This window comes from Pteropus medius, unplaced genomic scaffold (assembly GCF_902729225.1).
Source record: "Pteropus medius unplaced genomic scaffold, Ma_sr-lr_union100, whole genome shotgun sequence".
Lineage (NCBI taxonomy): Eukaryota > Metazoa > Chordata > Mammalia > Chiroptera > Pteropodidae > Pteropus > Pteropus medius.
In genome coordinates this window covers 9320429-9342579 of record NW_024344240.1, presented here as the reverse complement: position 1 = coordinate 9342579, position 22151 = coordinate 9320429, and the positions used below count along the sequence as shown (strand labels likewise).

At 34.5% G+C, this 22151-nt stretch overlaps 1 protein-coding gene across 7 annotated transcripts in view; it reads right to left on the bottom strand.

The window, feature by feature from the left end:
- LOC120607253 (suppression of tumorigenicity 18 protein) overlaps positions 1-22151 on the bottom strand; it is a 261461-nt gene that overhangs the window by 122585 nt on the left and 116725 nt on the right. For 2 of the 7 annotated variants that reach the window (XM_039868956.1, XM_039868959.1), the window contains exon 1: positions 9460-9767. The exons of 2 other annotated variants lie outside the window; for them this stretch is intronic. The gene's annotated coding sequence lies outside the window, so the exon portion shown is untranslated. Of the gene's footprint in view, positions 1-1949; positions 2029-4687; positions 4818-9459; positions 9768-22151 lie in introns of those variants that run through there. 3 more of the 7 variants (XM_039868953.1, XM_039868955.1, XM_039868957.1) reach the window with 3 other exon arrangements.

Below are 22151 nucleotides of genomic sequence, written 5' to 3'. Positions count from 1 at the left end.
CCACAATAGCAACCCCAATCTTCATTCTTTCATTTCCTCAGGTCTGACATTCTGCAGATGACCGCCCTTATTTGTCCCTACATGTTTTCCAAAATATAAAAGTGAAATAGAGTCCCAAGGGCACTGTACTTGAAAGGTTATGAGAGTTAGAGAATTTTAACCATGCCTGCCAAATCAGCAGATGGCTTGTGATTATAATTATATGCATCAATAAAACGAATAATCTTTACAAAATTTGAATTTCTACTAAAGTAAGGGATTTAGTAAGCAGATGCAACAGAATGCATTTTCTTTAACCCTTTTGGTAGACACTGGTATCTTTCACACACAAAAAAGATCAAGGGCTCTGTACATAATAGGTTGTATACTTTAATTTTTGTCCCCTTTCTACAGTAGTAATTTCATTTTCTTGAGCATATTTTATCTTCACACCGTTTTCACATTTCAAGATAGAAATGTTAAGACTAATTCTCTACCATTGTTCGATATTTGAAAGAAGAAAATTTAAAAGAGGTAAATACCTTCATTCTAATTCATACCAAATATACTATAGAAACAAAAGAGCAAACAGTGGATGCATCTTTCTAGCTGATGGTATTCTTTTACAAATTAGGTTTTCAATAACAATTTACTTTTTATTTTTTGGTTTTTTATTCACTTTAATCTACATCTCAAGAATGAAAATATTATTTATTCTATTTACATAATTAACCATTTCATTTTGATGTGGTTTTGCATACCATGACAAGTAAAGATAACTAAGTTTTATCTCATGACAAGCATGAATTTACTCATGTAGAAATTGGATACATATAAGATACATCTGAAAAAAAGGTCAGTGAGGTTTACACACTGACCTTTACCTATGTTTCTTTCATGAGGAAAAACTCAGCATTTAGAAAATTAAATTAAAGTAACTATGTTACTGTTAAATTTTGGAAAAGCAGGAGAAATGTAGCACAAAAATTTGCATACTATTTTTTATGAAATTATAATGTAAATGTTTTTCATGGAATTACCAAATATAACTCTTCATTACAATAGTTTATCAATTACTAGTATACCAATAAATTTTACTCCAATAAACCAACAAATATATTTAGAAATATTAGGAGAACATAAATTTTGTGCAGGTTTCTATAGCATCTTCATATTTACACTATATAAGTGAAAATGTTCTGATCTAAAAAGATAGTACACTATTGTAATTAATGCCACTTAATGGCATAAATAAGTTACTAATAAGACTTTGAAGGCATTAGCATTTTTGTGGGCCAACACAATTTATCTGTAGATATAAGAAATATGAGATCAGAAATTCTTTTTAGCAACAAAATTCTTGCAAAGTTGCAACTTAAATGTATAGGTCAAACCATATTGGAACAGATTTTCCTACAATCAAAATCTGAAGAGTTAAACCAAGAAAGTAATAAATTCTTGCCTGAAAACTTACAAATTTGATGCAACACTTGACAAAACAATATTCAAATATTTGTAAAGAAATTCAGATATCTCTTGGAGTTCACTGGAGTGAAATTTTAAAATATTCAGCAATAAATTAGGTTCAGGATTCTTTACATAGGTAGTAAAATAAAATACTTTCCTTGAAGAAGGAAATTTTTTTAACTAAATCTAAAGTAAAACAAAAGAAATAATCTAAGCCAAAACTTGAAATAAACCTCACAGGGGCAAAACTAAGATATTAATTTTTTAAAAAAAGAATGAGGAGTAAACTTAATCTTAGTAGATAACCTTTGCTACAATTAAATACTTAAATTACAGTTAAATCATTTTGAAATTAAATGAAATTATTTCTGTTTATAGAAAGTTTAAATTGAAATGCAATGAAATTCTGATGAATACCTTTGATTTCTATTAATAAAGCTATGTATAACAGAACAATTTGATCACATATACTTAATATACATTTAGTACTTTTAACTTGTTACCTTAGACTTGAAATGAGCACTCAGCCACTTACAATGGAATTTTCACAGTCCTTCAAGAAATCTCACAAAATTTAGGATTCTGAAAGTAAAAACATGAGAAAGAGTTCTGTACTGGTCTACGTAAATGTGTAGGGATTATACAACATATTATTGGCTACTTACCGTCTCAAACTCCAAGTGAAAGTTAAAAAACACCTTTGAACACCTACGATATACAAGGGGCTTCAGGCACATTATCTTATTTAATTTTTACATAAGTCTTAAGGCAAAATTTATCTACCCTGGCCCCCCATCTAACAGACCAGGAAACAGAGGTCCAGGATCCAAGATCCAGATTTAGTAAAAGGAAGAACCAGGTTTCAAACATATGTTCTTGGGAAGGGAATGTCATAGATTCTCTTGTCACTTTATGTCACTCATGTGGCACTTGTGACTGCATTATTATCTAGGCAATGCTTTATGATTCTCCTTAGATCCTGGATCCTTAAGAATGGGAATGAGCACCCTATAGGACCCACAGCACCTAGTACAATCTTTTGAACTAAATCATTTTAATAATACTTATTTGTCAAATAAGTGAATCTGAATAAAAGTTCAGTAATACAAAGTTTCCTTCTGTCAACAAAAATTAAGTTTCTTAAATTTCTTTAAAGAGAAGTTATGTATCTGATAAAAACCATTTTCTTAGTGCACATTCATAGTTAAATTTTTAAAACTCTCAAATTCAAGACTAATAGTGGAAACAAGTTCACATAAACCAAAAGTAATGATCTGTACCCTCTTATCTTAATTACAAAGCCATATTTTGTTTTCAAGAATGACAATTCTATTTCTGTGAAAACAATTCCACTCAGTTATATTCACAGTCTAACTGATTTCAGTCAAGTTTGCTCACCCTTTGCTGTACTGGTGAGGACAGGGGTAAAATATTTATAGCCATCCAAAAGGATTATGTGTTTTCTGAACAATTCACGCCTGTATTAACATGACAAACATTAGTAACTATAGAAAAAATAATTATAATACATTAGATTCAAATTTAAAATGTTCGGTACAGAAAGACAATCTAATATATCTGAAATATCCGAAAGAGTGACTGGCTGTATAACTCTGCCTTAAACTAAAATTGTTAGGTAGCAATTGTAGCCATTTCAGACAGCTTACTTTTCCCATGATTTCTACCACATTAAAGGCATGATGATGAGATTACCTATTAGAAAAATTTGAATTTAGTTAAATTAGGGTACATCTTTCTGATATATTTTTTACTTGACATTAACAAGACACAATTATACTACTTTCTTCACAAAATCTATTTCCTTCAAATTCCAGTTACTATAATAATAATAGTTGTGATAAGTAATATATGTTGTATATTATACACAGATAGACTTAAATTATATAAATAAAAAAATGTTGAGAACACATTTGGAAGAAGAAAAGTACTTTAAGACAAAAAAAATATATGACCTCTGATCACCCACATTACATTATAGACCTCTATTATGAATTTCTCATGAATACTAATAATAAACAATTTATTCTGTATAATAATATTTCTATATTCTTACAGAGATGAAAATGTTTCAGTGCAAGTAATGCAAGTTAGCAACTGATTTCTATATAATATGGAGAATTTTAATTCAAGAACAGATGATTATGACATGCCATTCTAATATTAAATGACAGTGTCTTTAAAAATTGAATCTTGACATTGATATTATGAATTCATCTATTTTAAAACACCACACTTATGTTAACAATACTTTTTAAATGTTTTTGGTGAGCTTGTCAGAGTTTATTAAACTGTAGAAAATCCACTTAGCTGACAGTTCTCAGAATAAAGTATTTAATTTACCTGAATGTCTTGTAACAATATCATTCCCTCTTGAACTAAGCATCCTCTGAATACACAAGTCTAAGGCAGACAGACATTTCAGCAAGGCAAATAAGACTTTCTGGCAACTTCCTGTTGCCATATTTCTCTAAAAGGATCCTGCAATCTTATACTTCAATACTGCAAATGCATTTTTTCAAGGGACATAGCAAGTCAATGCTACTCAGTGTCAGTTAGCTTTGATATTTTTCCCCAAGTACAGCAAGCACAGAACCACTAATCCTATTCAATGTTACAGATTTGCAGCAATGATTTTATTTGCAGATTCAAGAGAAATGGAAAACATGAAGAAAATAAGAGCCTTTATTTTCTTGTTTTGTGTTTGATTGATTGACTTTTAAGACAGTGATCAGTGAAATGGTTATCCCATATATGATATTAAATATATATTAGCAGATGGGACAATTTCATACTGACAAACATGAACTTCACTGCTCACATTCATGCTCCGGGTTTCCATTTTCTTTTAAAAGCAGTAAGACTAACTAAAAATCAAAGTGTTGCATGCATTTGAAAGTTTTTCAGACCTGAACACACACCTGAATGGTAGTCATTTATGAAAGCACCATTTCTCCAATAAATAGCCTACCCCTTAAATTCAAGTTCACTTGCATTTTGGAGTACACTTTACTTCTGAAATGTAAAAACTTTTTATGAAACGGCAAAACAAAACAACAACAACAATAACATAAGAGCACTGATCACTGAAGCAGTATTTCCAGAAGTGATAGCAAAATCTCTTCATTCTGACCTACTTGTCGAGAACCGGACTTTCAGCCTCACGGTTAGGCTAAGATTTGTTCTACTTTCTCCCTAGGGCTTAATTGCCAGACTGACTTACCGGTGCCTCCTAGCCTTTGTTCTGCCTCTCACGCTGACATCAGGGAAGCAGTGATGTAGAATAAAGCAGGGGTTGGCTAGGTTAGTCCAGTGTTTGTGTCGTTGTGTGGTGTGCGGGGACACTCTGTGATACTCTAGTGAGCTGCTAAGCTTTTTTTGTAGGCTTTGTGTCATTTACTTAACGACCAATCTCATTAGCTGCCAGGGTACAATGGGCTGATGCATTTTCTATGTACATACTCTACACAGTGACCCTCAAGGTTGCCGAAGGTCTATTTAATCAGTCAAATGCTGAATATATTTGCAGTAAATCACTAAAAAAAAGAGAAAAAAAAAAGAGACTACCCGAGGTATCTTACAGTCTTACTATTTACGGTTGGTTATTTTCAGGTAATAAAATGCATGCATATTTAGCCAAAACAAGAGTAGAACAGGCAGAGATGAATTATCCAGTTTGTACTGGTGACCTTAATTTTGGGAAACTTTCAGACTCAAAGGTGTTTTTCTTCATAAGGAACCCAGATTCAAAATTTAATTTCTGCTTAGTTTAATCATATTAGCAAAACGAAAAAGCATCGCTTTCTTTCGCTGTTTCTCCTTACTCCAAAGTCACCCCCACCTCAGTTCTACCCCCTGTCCAAGCAGACTCAGAACTGGCAAAGTTGCATTTATGCCCTCTTTCAGTTATAAGGTAAAAACCCTTTTAACTCTTATGAAAAATGAAATGCTGAGAGCACTATGAATGACGACAGCTGTCCATAAGTATCAGGGAGAGTTCTATTGTCCAGCTTGTCCCTGGATAAAATGAATACTTTACAGCAGAGGCTGTTCAGCTTGGCTAAAGAGTATGGGGAGAAGGGGAGGAGGTCACTGGAGATTTCGCACACTAATTTAATCTGGGAAAAGGACAGGCTCTGCATCTCCCTTGAACAGACTGGCAGCAATCTGGGCCCCCACAGAACTATCTCCTTTTGCCTGTGCTCTATTTATTCCTTATCTCTGTTTACCAACCGCTAGGTCCCTTTCATTCACACCACGAGGCCGTTTTGCTACTATCAGTCAGCAGCTGACACTGTGGAAGAGCCTCAAAGGCAAAAAAAAAAAAAAAAGATCAAAACTAAACCAAAGCTGTATAAACAATGCAACAGTACAAGTAAATGCATAAACCCTGATTCTTAACCCAACCCACAGGGTGCAAACAGAACCTTTATAGTAAATCCAACAAACCCACCACAGTGAGCTATGGGCCACAGAGAAAGAAAAGTCAAAAACCATTCATGAAATCACCATCCAAAAAGAATTGCTCAAATGTATGCTGGCTGCTGAAGCAACCTTGCTCTCAGGGATGTTCTTATCTCTATCATGGATCAATTAACTTAAAACCAGGAAACATTTACCTTTCCAGAAAAGGCAACCTATGCATTTTGAAGGTAAAGCTTGTTCTCATAAAATAAATGTTAGCAGATAAAAAATCCACCAATAAGACTACAAGTTAAAGGAAATTTAACATTAACTTTTTCAATACCTCATCACATTGATTAAATTGAAACAATCCAAGAAACTGGGCATTAAACCTCCATTATTTTTATATAAAGATACTAAAATGTCTTGTTCAATCCAGCCAACTAAATGTTTTTGCCATGTCTTGTTAAAATGATTAACATAGAAGAGGATTTGAGAAAAGACTGCATACAACTTTTTATTTCGAAGTACTCTGCAAGGTGTGAATGGAAACAGAGACTGAAGCATATAGTTTGAAGTGTAGAAAGAGGAGAAAACAGAACAAGTGTTATTTTGTATCTTACAACTTTTGAGTAAACATGAATTTTGAATCTATATTATATTTACGTATATTAATCTTGAATACTAAGTAATTTTGACCATTTCAATAAATGAAAGAATATTATTAATATAAGTATTTTATTGATGTGATTCAGAATATATATAAATGTATATGATTCAGAGTGTATATATGTATATTATAAACATAATTATACATAGTGCTACCCATATGTACATATATAGAATGAGAAAGTACATAATTTCTAGTGCCTACTTTTCCCTAGATTAAAAACTGTGACTTACTTTAAATTTCCCTGAGTTTTTTTAACCATTGAAATTATTGGAAATGATTGGTTATTGTCATAAAAATCAACACCGTATTGACTCAATCACTAAGACCTTTACCAAAAAGGGAAGACAAAATGTAGCTCATTATCTAGGATGATCAATTGGACCAGATTTCAGTTTGTGTTTTCACCTATATGCATTATGAGCAATGAAGTCTTTACTACTTGGATTCTTTTTTTCCAAATGAATTAATGAATTAAATTTATCCTTTCACCAGCTGCTAGGCAGCAGATGGAACCATTTCTGAAGCCTTGTTGAATTCAATCCATAAAACTCATTTCCTAGGATTAGCAGTCCAAAGTTTCTTTTAATGTTTATATACCGTTTGGGATTTTGAATTTCATGATGTTAAACTTTCAATTTAACTATTCTTTTTGCATTTCATATCAAACAATTATGATCTTTTGGATTTCTATAGCAGACATGGCAGGTCACATAAGGACAGGAATTAATTTCAAGAGCAATAAAGTCATGCAAGTTACATTTTTTGATGTTTGTTCGTATTGGCCTACTACCATGGAAACTATTTGCACTGTTCTTTTATACTGTCAACCTAAAGAATTATATATTTAATAGTTTGTGGATTTTGTTTATTTACTCATAAATACTTTAAAGCTGCAACAAGGAACATTCATTAACAATATGGAAGTTGAAAGTTTTGCAGTTTAGTTTTAAGATTAAGATGGTTACATTATCTGCAAATAACTACTGTATATACAAGGTTAACTTATGTAATAAAAATTTAGTCCTGACCTTTAAAAATGGCAATAAAGCTAATTACACAGATTATGTAGATATGTATTTTATAACAGTTACCATTTTAAAGAGTATACTACCATGGACAGCTCCAAACATTTCTATTCTTTCCTACTTAATTTGCACTTACAAATGTCTAATTTAAGAATCAGGAAACTTTAAATCCTACCGATTGATGTAGTAGCAAAAATAGTAATGCCAATCTTCAAAAAAAAGAGTGGGGGGGAGCCTTTAAACATAACAAAATTAGAATCTCATAAAAGTTCCAATGTACTTTGAAACATTTTAAATACAACTACCATATACTCTCCGAGGTACAGTATATCCAAATTTAAAATATAAAAGCTTTTAAGCTAAAATGATGCTGCTTTTATAACATAAATACAACTAAAAAAGAGTGAATCACTCTTATGTGCAACAGTGATTTCCGCTAATTTGGCACAAAAAATCTATATTAATCTAATATTGGAGTAAGCCAAGAAGGCCACATAATAATCACCACTGCGTAATTGAATATTTAGAAGAAAGAGAAAAGAGATCACTGGTAATCTTAGGTTACACGCATAAAAGTAGGATAATATGCAGATGTTATTTGCAAGGAAACAAAAGTTAGGGGAAAGTAATTTCAGTTTTATTTTAGATTATGAATCTGATTATTCCTTGGAATTATTATTTTTTCTAACATAAAGATAGTACACACAATTATATTCAAGATTTTTTCTTCATTTTTCAATTTTTAGTTTATTGAATTTTGCAGTGCATAAGATAAGAATTGGTGTTACTTTTTCTGACAATAATTCACTTTCTTTAAAAAATTCAATATTGGAGAAGTTATTTTACAAACTTTGCCTATTAGCTGCTTTGTTCTTTGAAACTCAAAAAAGCTCACTATATCCATTTAAGAGGTTACTTCTCTTATTTCCACATGTATCAAAGCAAGTATGTTTAATAAATACCTTGTTAGAATGAAAGGAATATGAGGCAAAGTACTGTTTATCAAGGTATATGAAACTTTTTTCTCTATCCTTTAGTAATATTTCATTGAACTCATCCTTCTGCAAAATTTTGTTCAAGGTTAGTCTTTCTCATTCTTCAGCCTTTTTTAATATTACTCTTTAACTTTCTGAAGTTTTCTGACATTTGCATTTATCAGAAATGAACTGTATCATTAAGGAGACTGCTCTCATTCAGTTCTCTAAATATTTAAAGACAAGATTATAAATACAATACTTATCAATTTAAATTTCTTTACAACATTCCACAAACTCTTTCCCTATGTGTAGCCACAACCAGAATTTTGACTTTTTAAAAACAATATATGAAACGTCTTTTTAATATTGGTTACTCATTTATAAAAATAATCAATTCGTTGACAACCTCTCTCTACCCCAAAAGATCTCTATTCCAATGAGATGTCAGATTTTGGGTCTCACTGGTAATTTTTGCAATCTCAGAAATTATTTCCACTTTACTTTGTTGCAAAGAAAGTTTCATGTCATATCAAGTATTATCTGCTGCAAATTTGCACATTTCAAAAAATGTAGATGAACAAAGACGTTACTGATGCAGTATAAATGCAATTGCACCATGACATTTTATTCTGAAACCCTTCTCAAAGAAGATACAATAATCTTTTCTATGAAAAAGGAAAGACAGAAATAGCATTTAAAATAATGATCAAGTATGCATCACAGCAGGAACCAGAAACAGAAGTTCAAAACACACATCAGAAAAGCCAATGACACACTTCTAAACTTCAACCTCTAGTAATACATTTTTCCCAGAATCAAAACTAAGTGTTATGACATCAGACACAAAAACATACTAAAATTCTGAGTGACTTTACATCAGTGCGAGCCATATGTGGTTCAAAAGTTTTAAACTTACTTTTTTGTTTGTTTCCAGAACTTATATTTCTCTCTTCCCTTGTGTGCTGAACGGAAACACTAAAGCTGTTTCTTTGAAAGGTAGTTCCCATGATATGACAACCGTGCCTTTGACTGCTTAGAGATAAGCACCTGCGTTTGTGTCCCCTCTTTACGTCACACCTCCCTATTCAGACCTCCTCAATATGATTCACATTTGCACATCAACAGCCTCATGCGCATACACAGATTTTTTTTCGGCTCTGGGCCCAAAACTTTCACTTTAATTTTCATCACATGATTGCTGTGGCATATGTCCTTCCAAACCTCCCATATATCAGTCATCATGCAAATGAGATGGAATATCACTCCTCTGCAGCAGATGGCCAGGGATGATAACAATGGCTCAACAGAGGAGATTCAATGTCCCTGACTTTATCGCCACGGCAACAACAACCTAAAATATATGTAATGGAAGTGGTGCTTATTAATTTTGCAGGCTCGAGTGTTCTGATTTTGTGAGTGAATGGGCTGAGTTAAAAAGGGGGCTGTGTCCTCCTGCCTCGAGAAGACTATCTATAAAAGCCAGGGACCTGGAAATTATTTTCAGTGACTAAGAAGGCAACAGCCTAGCAATTATTTGAGTAATTAGGTGTAATTCCTCCCTGTAGGCCTTGTACCCTCCTGTGCTTGCTTCACAGAAGCTCACGAATTAGACAGGCACAGATACTGAAAAGAAAAGTGCCTCAAGATACAGCGGGAGAGCTTGCAGAGCCCTGTCACTTGGCCTCCACCAGGCTTGGTAAACACAAGCCCCAAGCAATAAGTAAATAGAGGCCCCACTTCACAAACACAGACCAATTAAAATGACAAAAGCAACCACACTTCTGGGTGGAGCTTAGGAAAGCTTTATTCTGCACTAGATTCCATGTGAGTCGCACACAGAAGGGTCTGTTAGTTCAGTGCACCAAGTGCTATGTTTCCATTACTAGCTGTCAGGACTGGACACTAGCTCACACTTCTCTCTGCCAGTTGTGTGCCTTTCTCACCAGGGAATTTTTTCACGTGGCTACCTTTATCCCTAACTCCAAGTGGATATTCAATATGCTTCTCACTCCTAATGGTATTCAATAAATTAATAATAGAAAAAACAATTTTTCAAAATTTGCAACAAGCCCTTTTACATTTTAAAGGCAGGACTACCAAAATGCCAAACGAGCAGGAGCTTTAATGAAACAAGTATGGATGAAAAACTGGGCGAAAAATCCAGTCTCCAAATACTGTCCTGGAAAGTATTTTTAAAACACCTTTCGCTATATATTCATACTAACCAATTAAAAAAAAATTAACTTTTTGCTTGATTATAGGGTTGAACTCTAGATTAGCATTTGTAATAATGTGACAGTATCATCTTATAAGAACAAACTAGACTCTGCGCCTATACAAGAAAAAAATAAAAGAGAGCAACATTAATGAGAACTTATTTCCTTAGATGAAGATAGTTGATTAAAAAGAATTAAAACCTTCCCACACCTTTTCAACGTTCAACAAACCTCATAAACATGGTGCTAGGCTCTCTGTACAGAATGAGGAATGTGACATAAAAGAACTTTGCATTCTCTTCCAGTGGGACTTAAATAAAATGAGACCCTTTGCTCCCATTGTTCTCTTGTAATATTTTGATTTTATGAGAGGCACCTCAATGCCCCCACTCACTCCTGTCCACCTTTTCTGGCTGGCCCCAGCCTTCCTCCTGAATACCTTCCTTCCAAGGAACTGGTAGCACGTGCACAGGGATAGGATTCCTCTAGCCTGTTATGCTGGCGTCCAAGTCTATATTAATCAAAACAAAGTAGACTACTACTTGCTAAAACTGGGCACAATATTAATTGCTTTACAACCTGACTCTAAAAAATAGTTCCATTTCCCTTGTGACAGGGTGTATAGACTCACTTTTCTTTCTAACATGTGGGCTATCAATTCATCAATGTTTTGCAATATATTTGGCATTGTAAATAATATAATTGCCTAGTGCAGAATTTCATCGTGCTATTTAAAGGTAATATTTCAATGCAAGGAAAATTAGAAGCAGCAAATGTCCAATCTGAAAGTACCCACACTGGGAGTATATAGTACTCAAACTCCACTTTTTAAATGAATCCCTTTACTGAGCTATCAGCTATACCAATACAAGATATAAATGACTCCATATAAGATGCGAATGTTGTTGCCAAAGGTATAGTGTAGTAACAATATGAATTTCTGACAGACCAGTCACCTGATCAATTTCAGCAACTTTAATAGATATTAACACCAAAATAAACCTAATATTGGAAATTTTAAAAATAAGAGCTTTATTGAAATCTAAATGACATATCAAATAATTTACCCATTTAAAGTATACAATTCAATGATTTTTACTATATTATAGAGTTGTGCAACCATTGCCATAATTTTAGAACATTTCCACCACCCCCTGCGAAGAAATCCATAACCATTAGCAGTTATACCTCATTTGCCCTTCCATTCCACTCCCCCAGGCCAACTCCCTTCTCTTGTTAAATTTATTCCTATATATTTTATTCTTTTTAATGCCATTGTAAGTAAAATTGTTTTCTTACTTCCATGTTTTGTTCGTTCATGGCGACTGTACAGAAATACAATTGATTTCTGTATGTTTATTTTATAACCTGAAACCTTACTGAGCTTGTTTATTAGTTCCAGTAATTTTCTAGTAGACTCCTTAGTATTTTCTACATACAAATCTATATACAATGTCATGTCTTCTGAAAACATAGGTAGTTTTACTGTTTCTTTTCAATCTGGATGACTTTTATTTTATTTTCTTGTGTAATTGTCTTGGCTAGAACCTTCAGTACGAATTAGAAGTTGTAAGAGCAGACACCTGAACTTAGAGGAAAAAATTTTAGTCTTTCACCACTGAACATGATATCAGCTAATTTTAGAATTTTAAAAGCTCAGTTTAAATGCATTTAAACTTAAAAGCTAATTGCTACTGGGCACAGAAAAGTGCCCTACATCCGTATGATCCCTAGGGAGACCAAAAAAGAAATTCCCTACTCTCAGAAATTTTATAAGTGCCTGGTGTGGAATTTGTCATGGTGCTGGCCACACTTCCTTTCTAGCTGCCTTCCTCTCTAAAATCTGCTGAGGTATGGCTAGAATCTTCAGACACGAGAATTCATTCTCTTCAGTGTGGGCTGCCTTGGTAGCTCAGAGCATCCCTAAAGAAGTCAGTAACAGGCCATTAGAGCTAAGTGGTAAGGTTTTCTATGAAGCGTTCCAGGTTCTGGTAGTAAAGGTCAGCTGGATCCCAAGCTTAGTGATGCGATAGAAGCCAAACTATAGGTTTCACTTCTGGGTCTTCCACTTTTCATGCCAACATTTGTGAACATGCTCTATCAGGGTCAGGTGTAGACAGCACACCTAAATTCTACGCACTGCCTGGGATTAAACCAAAGAACCTTGAATCATAAGGATATTGCCCATCCAGTTCACATGCCCCATTTTTTCATCTCTTCATATGGACTCTGGGTATTTCCTATAGCTATTTATTCAGTAGAATATTTAAACCCAATAAAATGTAGCAAAATTGAATCAGATTTTAGGAAAATTATAGAATCATATGACATTTTGATAATGAGTGAAAAAAGAGATACCCCCAATGCAGCTACATATTAGCTCAAATGCTTCCTATAATAATGATGGTATGATCAATAGTAATGATAGCTAACGTTATTCTTACTGCTTATCTTATGCCAAGTTCTAAGTGCTTTTCATGGATTAATTTGGAAGTCGAGGCAGTAAAATGTCATTAAATTTCCCAAGTACACATTGCCGGTAAGGTTGTTGAACTAAGATGCAAACTCAGGTGGTCTGCCTCCAGGCTTACACTCTTAACCACGATGCAATACTGCCAGTTTCACTCATATCTATACATCACATCAGATCAGTGAAAACCACCATGGATATGATAAGGAAACTCTCTAGAGAATATTTTTCCTTTTATCCTTTGGCATTTTTATTAAAAAATTGATACCAATAGAAAAGTTTTCTAATGTAGCATCTTCTAAACTTTTATAAAGCTGTTATCATTCAGGAAAGTAAAGTTTTTTTTTAAATGTAAAATTGATGGAATCAAAGAGAAATTTTAAAGCTCTTTCTTTTTCAGGGGATTTCTTTTCATCGGGAACCACATGAACACTAAAACACAGTTTAAAATATAGTGAGGGGTAAAATATTTGCTGAGAAGCATGGTGTATATCTATATATTTCTGTACTTGTATGTACATCTTTCTCTATTTCTATGCCTACAACTATGCCTGTTTCTATATTTCTTTCTATATCTATTATGTCTATATCTATATATTTGCAATATGGCCATGATATCGGATAGATGAAGTTTTGCTTTGTAACCAAGTAGCTGAATTGCACATGGTCCATGCACTTGATGGCCAGCTCACTCGTATTCTATCTACCTTGTTCTCATTCACCAAGTGATGTGCAGCATCACTCACCTGTGTAAAATCTGTGTTAAGATCTCTTTATATACTTGATATATGTGGTGAAATGGTGGATTTGGATCATGGACTTAAGTGATCTGAAAAGTTGCCATGGTAATATGCTCATCCACAACATCCCTCAACATTATTGTTTGTTCTGGATCACATTCCCATAACTGAAAGTCAAGCACTGTGCATATGTTGGACATATGTAAAGTCATTTTAGCTGTGCAGGTCTTTAATGTCTCATTTCTCTGCATACTTCCTTTTCTTACACACACATTATTTAAATAAAGTTGTGCTTAATCTTAGTTCAGACTGCTATAACAAAATATCAGAGACAATAGACATTATTTCTCACAGTCTAGAGGCTGGGAAGTCCAAGTGCAAGGTGGTTCAGTTCCTGGTGAGAACTCTCTTCCCGGCTTACAGACGACTATTTTCTCATTGTGTCCTCACATGGTGGAGACAGCAAGCTCTGGTTTCTTTCTCTTCTTTTAAGGGCACTAATTTCATCGTGTGGGCCTTACCTTTGTTATCTAAATTTAATTAACTCTCAAAAGCCTTAACATCAAATATCTCATTCAGGGTTATGTTTTCAACATATTTGGGAGAAGGACACGAACATTCAGTCTATAACAACTAGCTTAGTCCCCTCATCACAGAAAGGCAAATCAGGCCTATTATGATTCCACTTAGGAAAAAACTCACATTTTCTAAAAAGATAATTTGACTTCCAGGTTTCCTTCTCACAGTAGACCCGCAATGTCTCAAACAAAGGATTCTCTGTGTTTTCTACAATTAGTTTTGTAAATGTGTTTGAAAGAAGTGTCTTTGTGACTGAACAATTAACATTTAAAACAACAAAAGTAAAGAAAGAGCAAAGGAAGAAGGATGGATTAAGAATGGCCCAAGCCCTCAGACAGCATGTTGGCTAACACTCTGAATATCCTGGGATTGGAGGTGAAGCTGACTGCTCTGGATGCTTGGCTAATGCCACTGACTTTTCAAGAGGTGAGAAAAAGAGAAAACATGTTTAAATAAATCATTTGCAAAGACTCTTAAAATCTTGAACATGTTTCCAGAGATTGTGCAATATTTTTCTTACACTTTGCTGAACAGACATCATGACCAGAGACTATTCTGGATCTAATTCTAGGATATGAGGCAAGGATGACAAATATGATGTGACTTGTGGGCTGTCTCAGATTTGGTGGGTCTCCTATCATTCAGTATTCACCACTTGTCTACAGCACAGCTAAGGGCTCTCAAAAACGTGGAAATGCACAGTTCAGTTAATGAGCTTATTTAGCCATTTTTCTGGTTTAAGATTCCAGGCATTTTTTTCATTCTCATTTCGGGTTAACTCCAAAATATAAACTTTCTCAACCTTAGAAGGAAGTCCATTTTTAGGTTCTAGTCCACAATAATCCAAATGGCATGGTATTGGCAGCAAAACAGACACACGGACTAGTAGAAGAGAATCAAGAGTCCAGAAGTAAACCCATACTTATATGGGCAAATAATTTTCAACAAAAAAGCCAAAAACATACAGTGGAGAAAGGAAAGCCTCTTCAATAAATGGTGCTGGGAAAACTGGAAGGCCATCTGCAAAATAATGAAACTAGACTCTTGTCTATCACCACACACCAAAATTAACTCAAAATGGATTAAGGACCTAAATATGAGACCTGAAACAATAAAATGCATAGAAGAAAACATGGGAACTAAACTCAAGGGCCTTGGACTTAAAGAGGATTTTATGAATCTGACCTCAAAATCAAGGCAAGTAAAAGCTAAAATAAATGAATAGGACTACATCAAACAAAAAAGCTTCCGCTCAGCAAAAAAAAAAAAAAAAAAAAAAAAAAAATCATCTCATCAACGACGTAAAGAGAAAACCATCCGAATGGGAAAATATATTTGCAAGCAATGCCTCCGACAAGGGCCTAATATCTTTAATATACAAAGAACTCATACAACTCAATAACAACAACAAAAAAACCCACAAATGATCCAATCAAAAAATGGGCAGACACTTCTCCCAGAGGACATAGAAATGGCCAACAAATATATGAAAAGATGCTCAACATCTCTAGCAATCAGGGAAATGCAAACCAAAACCACAATGAGATACCATCTCACACCTGTTAGAATAGCTATAATCAACAGGACAAGTAATAACAAATGTTAGAGAGGATGTGGAGAAAAAGGAACCCTCGTACACTACTTACTGGTGGTATAGAAAACATTATGGAGGTTCCTCAAAAAACTGAGAATTGATCTACCATATGATACAGCAATCCCTCTACTGGGCATTTACCCCAAAGACTTGAAAACCCATATCCAAAAAGATATTTGCACACTGATGTTCATAGCAGCATTATTCACAGTGGCTATGACATGGAAGCAACTGAAGTGTCCTACGATAAGTGATTGGCTAAAGAAGCTGTGGTACATATATACAATGGAGAAAAAGTTGAAAATCATATGATATCACTTATATGGGAGATATAAACCTAAAAGCAACAAATGAGCAGGACAAACAGAGACTCATGAATATGAACTATAGACTAGTGGTTACTAGAGGACTATAGACTAGTGGTAACTAGTGGGGTTGGAGAAGAGTGGGGAGATAGACAGGGTAAAGAGGGTCAAACATAGAGTTTAGGGGGAGGGCAAAGTGGGTAAAGGGGATCAAGATATGGTAGCTGAAGGAAACTGGACTTTGGGTAAACACACAATAGAAGATACAGATGTCAAATGATAATGTACACCTGAAAATTATATAATTGTATTAACCAATGTTACCCCAATAAACGTAATTAAAAAAAAAATTCTAGTCCTATTGAGTCACTGACTAGTTATCTTGTGGACTGTTATCTTGTTTCCATGCTTCTGGTTTGCTCTACACAACATGCCCACTCATACCACAGGACCCCCTGTAGCAAGTTCCCTGACATTCCCATAGCTACCCAGAGTTCTTTACAAATTCCTTGAATTGTATTTTCAACCCTATTTCTAATGCCTTGTTCTAAGTTCTCATCATTCATTATCTGAGCTCCTAACATATCCTAGTACCCAGTATCTCTGACAGTCCCAGGAAAACATGCCATTTCTCAGGACACCCTTTCCCCTGTCACCAGCATTTCTTTTTTTTTTATAAAGCAAACCTAGTTGTGCCCATCCTTACGGCTTTCCTTTTCTTCCTGGACAAACAAGCAGACTACCCCTCCCACCCTCCTTTAAAGTTAGGTGTGGCTATGTGCCAAGGCAGTGCAACAACATATGCTTGTTATTTCCAGTCCACCCATAAAATCCTCCCAAACTCAATCTCCAAGCTTTGTTCTCTTCTGCCAGCTGCACAAAGGTGACCTTGAAAGCCATTATGTTGAAGATGGTAGAACACCAGTCAGTTTGATTTCTGAATGACCTTTTCAAATCGAGAAATTTTAAGACTATTTACATGATTAAAAATTAAACTATGCTTGTGCTGTGTCATTGTACTTTTTGTGTGAATTTCTTATGCAGCTAGTATTAGCCTAGTAAATATGTTTCCTGCTTAAAAGTCTCCTTAATCTGTAGGATAAAGTCCCAACTTCTTAGTGCTGCTTGGACCTTCTCAATTTTATCTCAGCCTACCTATTCAGCTACCTTACCTGCTACTTTTTATGTACTGACTGCATAGTTAGCTTCTGACCACTTACTGAAGGTGTCATGCTCATTCTTGCTCATTCTAGGAATAACTTTAATCTCTAGACATCATTTAAAAGAGGCATTAAATGTGACTGTCTCACAGAATACTCTACTCAAAAGGGGTCAAAACTTTTCTTACGGCTATACTCAGGCCTTTATGTGGGTTGTAGTTTTTTCCCCAAACACCCAAATATATGGAACCAGATTGTTTGAGGCGTTAGTACTTCTGTGAAGGGCTTCTTCTGCCTTCTTAGCCTTCTGTTGCCCCATTAAGAATGTTACAACTAACAGTTTACATTTCAAGCTGGTTTCCATTTTCCACACAGATCCAGATCAGGGAATTGACAAGTGATGAGCATATTGCAATTCGGACAGACTGGATTCTTCTGTCACATACCGAGAGGAAGTGAAGTTGCTCCCTCTTCTCCTCCATCTAAATCATCTCCCAGATAGACACATAGATGGCTCAAAATACTCTGAGCTTTGCAGGGAAAAAAAGTTAAATAATCCCAAAATGTTAAGATAGATTCATAAACCACTGACATTGGAAGATTTCACAGTTACCTAAGGCAAATTCTTATCCAGAGTTTCACAAAACATCTTTGACAAGAACACACTCAAGTGACTACTGAGAGAATCAATTCAATCTTTGCAGAGCTCTCAGTGCCAAACGTTGTTCCTCAAATTAAAAAAATTTAATTCTTCTAATTTCTGATAATATCATATAGATTTTTACAAGTAAAATTTACCAGAGTTCCTTTTAGTTATTTTACACTCTTTAAAATAATGAGATTTTTCCAGTTGAATTTATGTACAATATTTTGGAGATGTAGATGCCTTATTTCGTGAACACTAAGAAATAAAATACTAAGAAAATTGATAGTTATGTGGAGTTTATAAACAATAAGTCTCCCACAATGTCCTCATAAATGGAGAAGAAAATGTTCCTTAAGATGATTGTTCCAATCAGATCAATAATATTAAAAGTTCAAAATTTCAAAAGCCACTGATCCAAAATAAACAAATAAAATGATAATTCTTGTTGAACTTCCAATGAAAAATTATTTTCAAATTAAAAAAATATATAGAGCAGTTTTAGTTTCACAGCAAAATTGAGAAGGTACAGAGATTTCCTCTATACTGCCAGCCCCCACACATACATGGCCTCCCCTTCACTGATATCTCCCACCAGCGTAATATATTTGTTATATAATTGATGAACCTACATTGACGTCATTATCATCCTAGGTCCATAGTTTACGTTAGGGCGCTTATAGTACATGGGTTTGGACAAATGTAAAATGGCATGTATCCACCATTATAATATCACATGGAGTATTATCACTTCCCTAAAAATCCTTTGTGCTCCACATATTCATCCCTCCCTCCTTGCCCCCTAGTAACCACTGATGTTTTTACAGCCTTCATAGTTTTGCCTTTTCCAGAATGTCATAGTTGGAATCATACAGTATGTAGCCTTTCTAGGTTGGCTTCTTTCACTTAGTAATATGCATTCAAACATCCCCTATGTCTTTTTATGACTTGATAGCTATTTTTTTCTTTTTGCTGAATAATATTCCATTGTATGGATGTACCACAGTTTGTTTATCTATTCATCTACTGAAAGACATCTCGGTTGCTTTCAAGTTTTGGCAACTTTGATTAAATCTGCTATAAATATCAGTGTGCAGATTTTTGTGTAGACATGTTTCCAACTCCTCTGTGTAAATACCGAGGAGTACATTTGCTGAAATGTATAGTAAGATGTGTTCAGTTTTATAAGAAACAGCCAAACTGCTTTTCTAAATAGCCGTGTAATTTTGCATTTTCACTGGCAGTGAATGAGAGTTGCTATTGTTTTACATCCTTACCAACACTTTGTGTTGGTGCTCTGGATACTTTTAATTTTTTAATTGCTAAGCGTCTAAGTTACAGTAACTTCCATGTCTTTAAGCCAAAAGAGACTTAAATATGTGGGTGCACTTAACTAGTCAAGTTTATTATACTTCATTTCATGCTCTACCAAATTGTCAGAAAAATAGTAGTATCAAGATATTGTTACTATATAATACCCCAATACATTATATTATAAGGAAATATTATGAACTTTTTATGGACTAATAACCATATTACTAATAATAATAGCTAATATCCATTTAACACTTAGTGACTCAGACACTGTGCTGATCACTTTATTTTTATAATGTAACTTAATTCTCACAAAAACACTGAGAAGTATAAGTTACAGTCTCCACAGTACAGACAAAAAACTGAGGCTTATATTGTATAAGAAAATAATGGCTAAGGAAATTAACTTCTTAACCCCCATGTTGAGTCAGAAAAACTTGGGGCCCTGTTCTGTTAGTAAATCTCTATATAAAATTAGACCAGCCTTTGTGTCTTAGTTTTTGATTCTATAACTGAGAAGGGTAGAAGTGAACATAACATGTAAAACTAGGTGTTCTCAAGGACTGTTAAAGGAATTTCCAGATTTTGAAACCGAAAACAAAAGGCTAGATGCAGCCTAACTTTTTCTCCTTTTTTCACACATTTATTATTGAAAGGAACTTTAAGAAGAATAGTAAGATACCTTATTCATTATGAAAGCATCAACAGAAAAAGTGAGTGCAAGTTAATAGCTGTGAATGAAATAAAGCAGGGGAATGAGATAAAGAGTGAGTGTGTATGTGTGTGCATGTGTGTGCACGTGTGTGTGTATGTGTGCATGTGTGTGTGTGTGCAGGGATAAGATTTACAATGGAAGACATCACTGAAAACATGATATTTAAGTTTAGATCTGAATGAGTCATAGTCTGAAGAGTTAGCATGTGGAAGATCTGAGGACAAAGAATCTTAAGCAGAGGAAGAGGCAAGTGCAAAAGCCATAAGGAGACAATGGCCCTGGTATGTTTGAAGGAAAACAAGAAGGTCCTGTGTTGGAGCACAGTGAACAAGAAAGAGAATGAGAAACATCAGATGATTCAGGGCTTAAGCTGTGGCCAGGTGTTTAGATTCACTGTAAATATAATGGAAAACTACTGGTTGGCTCCAACTGGAAGAGAAGCACAAATCGACTTATAGTTTTAAAAGATCACTCTGTATGGAGAATAAATTGAAGGGAGACAGAGGACAAGCAAGAAGACAAAGTAAATGCTATGGAAGTAATCCAGGCAGTTATAAGGTTGCTTATGTTCTAGAAGGGGAACAATGGAGATGGAGAAATATGGTCAGATTAAAAAAATATTTTGGAGATAGAATCTATAAAATATGTTGGAAGTGAGAAAAAAATTACTTCTTATTTTGAGGCCTGAGCAACGACATGGAAGGAAGTGCATTTAGTGACAAAGAAACTTGAAGGAACAAGTTTTAGTAGGGGTAGGAAAATAAAGAATTGTCTTTTGGCCATGTTAAAATTAGGGTGCCTACTGGGAAGAATTCTGGATTTCAGTGCAAAGTCCAGTTTAGAAGATATAAATTTTGGTGTCATAGTGATGAAGATAGTATTTAAAGCCAAAGGGACTAGATAAGATGACATAGGAAGAATATAGCTGTGGGGAAGAGTAGAAAACTAAGGACCACACTATAGAACAAGGTAATAATTAAGGACAAGCACAAGGTAAGACGTCATAGAGGAAACTGAGCAAGTGATATTAGAGGTGGCAATTAGTCAAATAAGTAGAGGACGGATGGAAAAAGGACCATCGAATTGGCAATTTGATGTTAATAGTGATCAGGTAAGACCATTTTTAGAAATGATAAGGATAAAATGAAGTGTACTTATAAGAAAATGAGATAGCTACACAAAAAATGGAGACTTGGGCAATGGATGGCTCTTTCAAGATGTGTTACTGTGACCATGAACAGACTAATAAACGCGTAATTAAAGATGGAGGTCAAGGAAAACTTTGTTTAAAAATGCTATATCATTTTTTTCGCTTAGGAATTATATACTAGAGAAGGACAAACTGATGATGAAATGGAAGGAGGGTATTGTAATGGGAGGAAACCCTTATAAAAGTGGAAGCATGTGAAATTTGTTGCACAAGTAAAGGAAATGTATAGGTTTAGAATGGCAGCATTTTCACAGGAGAAGGGTGAGAGTTTCTGTCTGCCAATATAATTTAGAACAGTAAGGACTGTCGGGGGCTTGAGAAGAGAGTGACACATAAAACAGTCCATTATTCTGTAGCCTTGTTTATCTACTTGACTGATGGTACAAAGTTGAAAGGGAATTAGCTATAAGGAAGATCAATTTTTAAGCAGGTGAGTACAATAGAGTGAAGGTGGGGGAAGAAAGCTGGATGTGGTTTCAATGGTATGTAATGATGAACTGTGGCAGCTATGCTTATAAAAGAGGAGAAAGGAATCAGGAAGGAGTTAACACTTAAAATGTAGACTTCTAGATATTGCAGGTATTGGTAAGAACAAGCTCATGTTATGACATGAGAATAAGCCCTGAGGGGATATTAAAGAAAAGGTCACTGTAGGTGGGGAC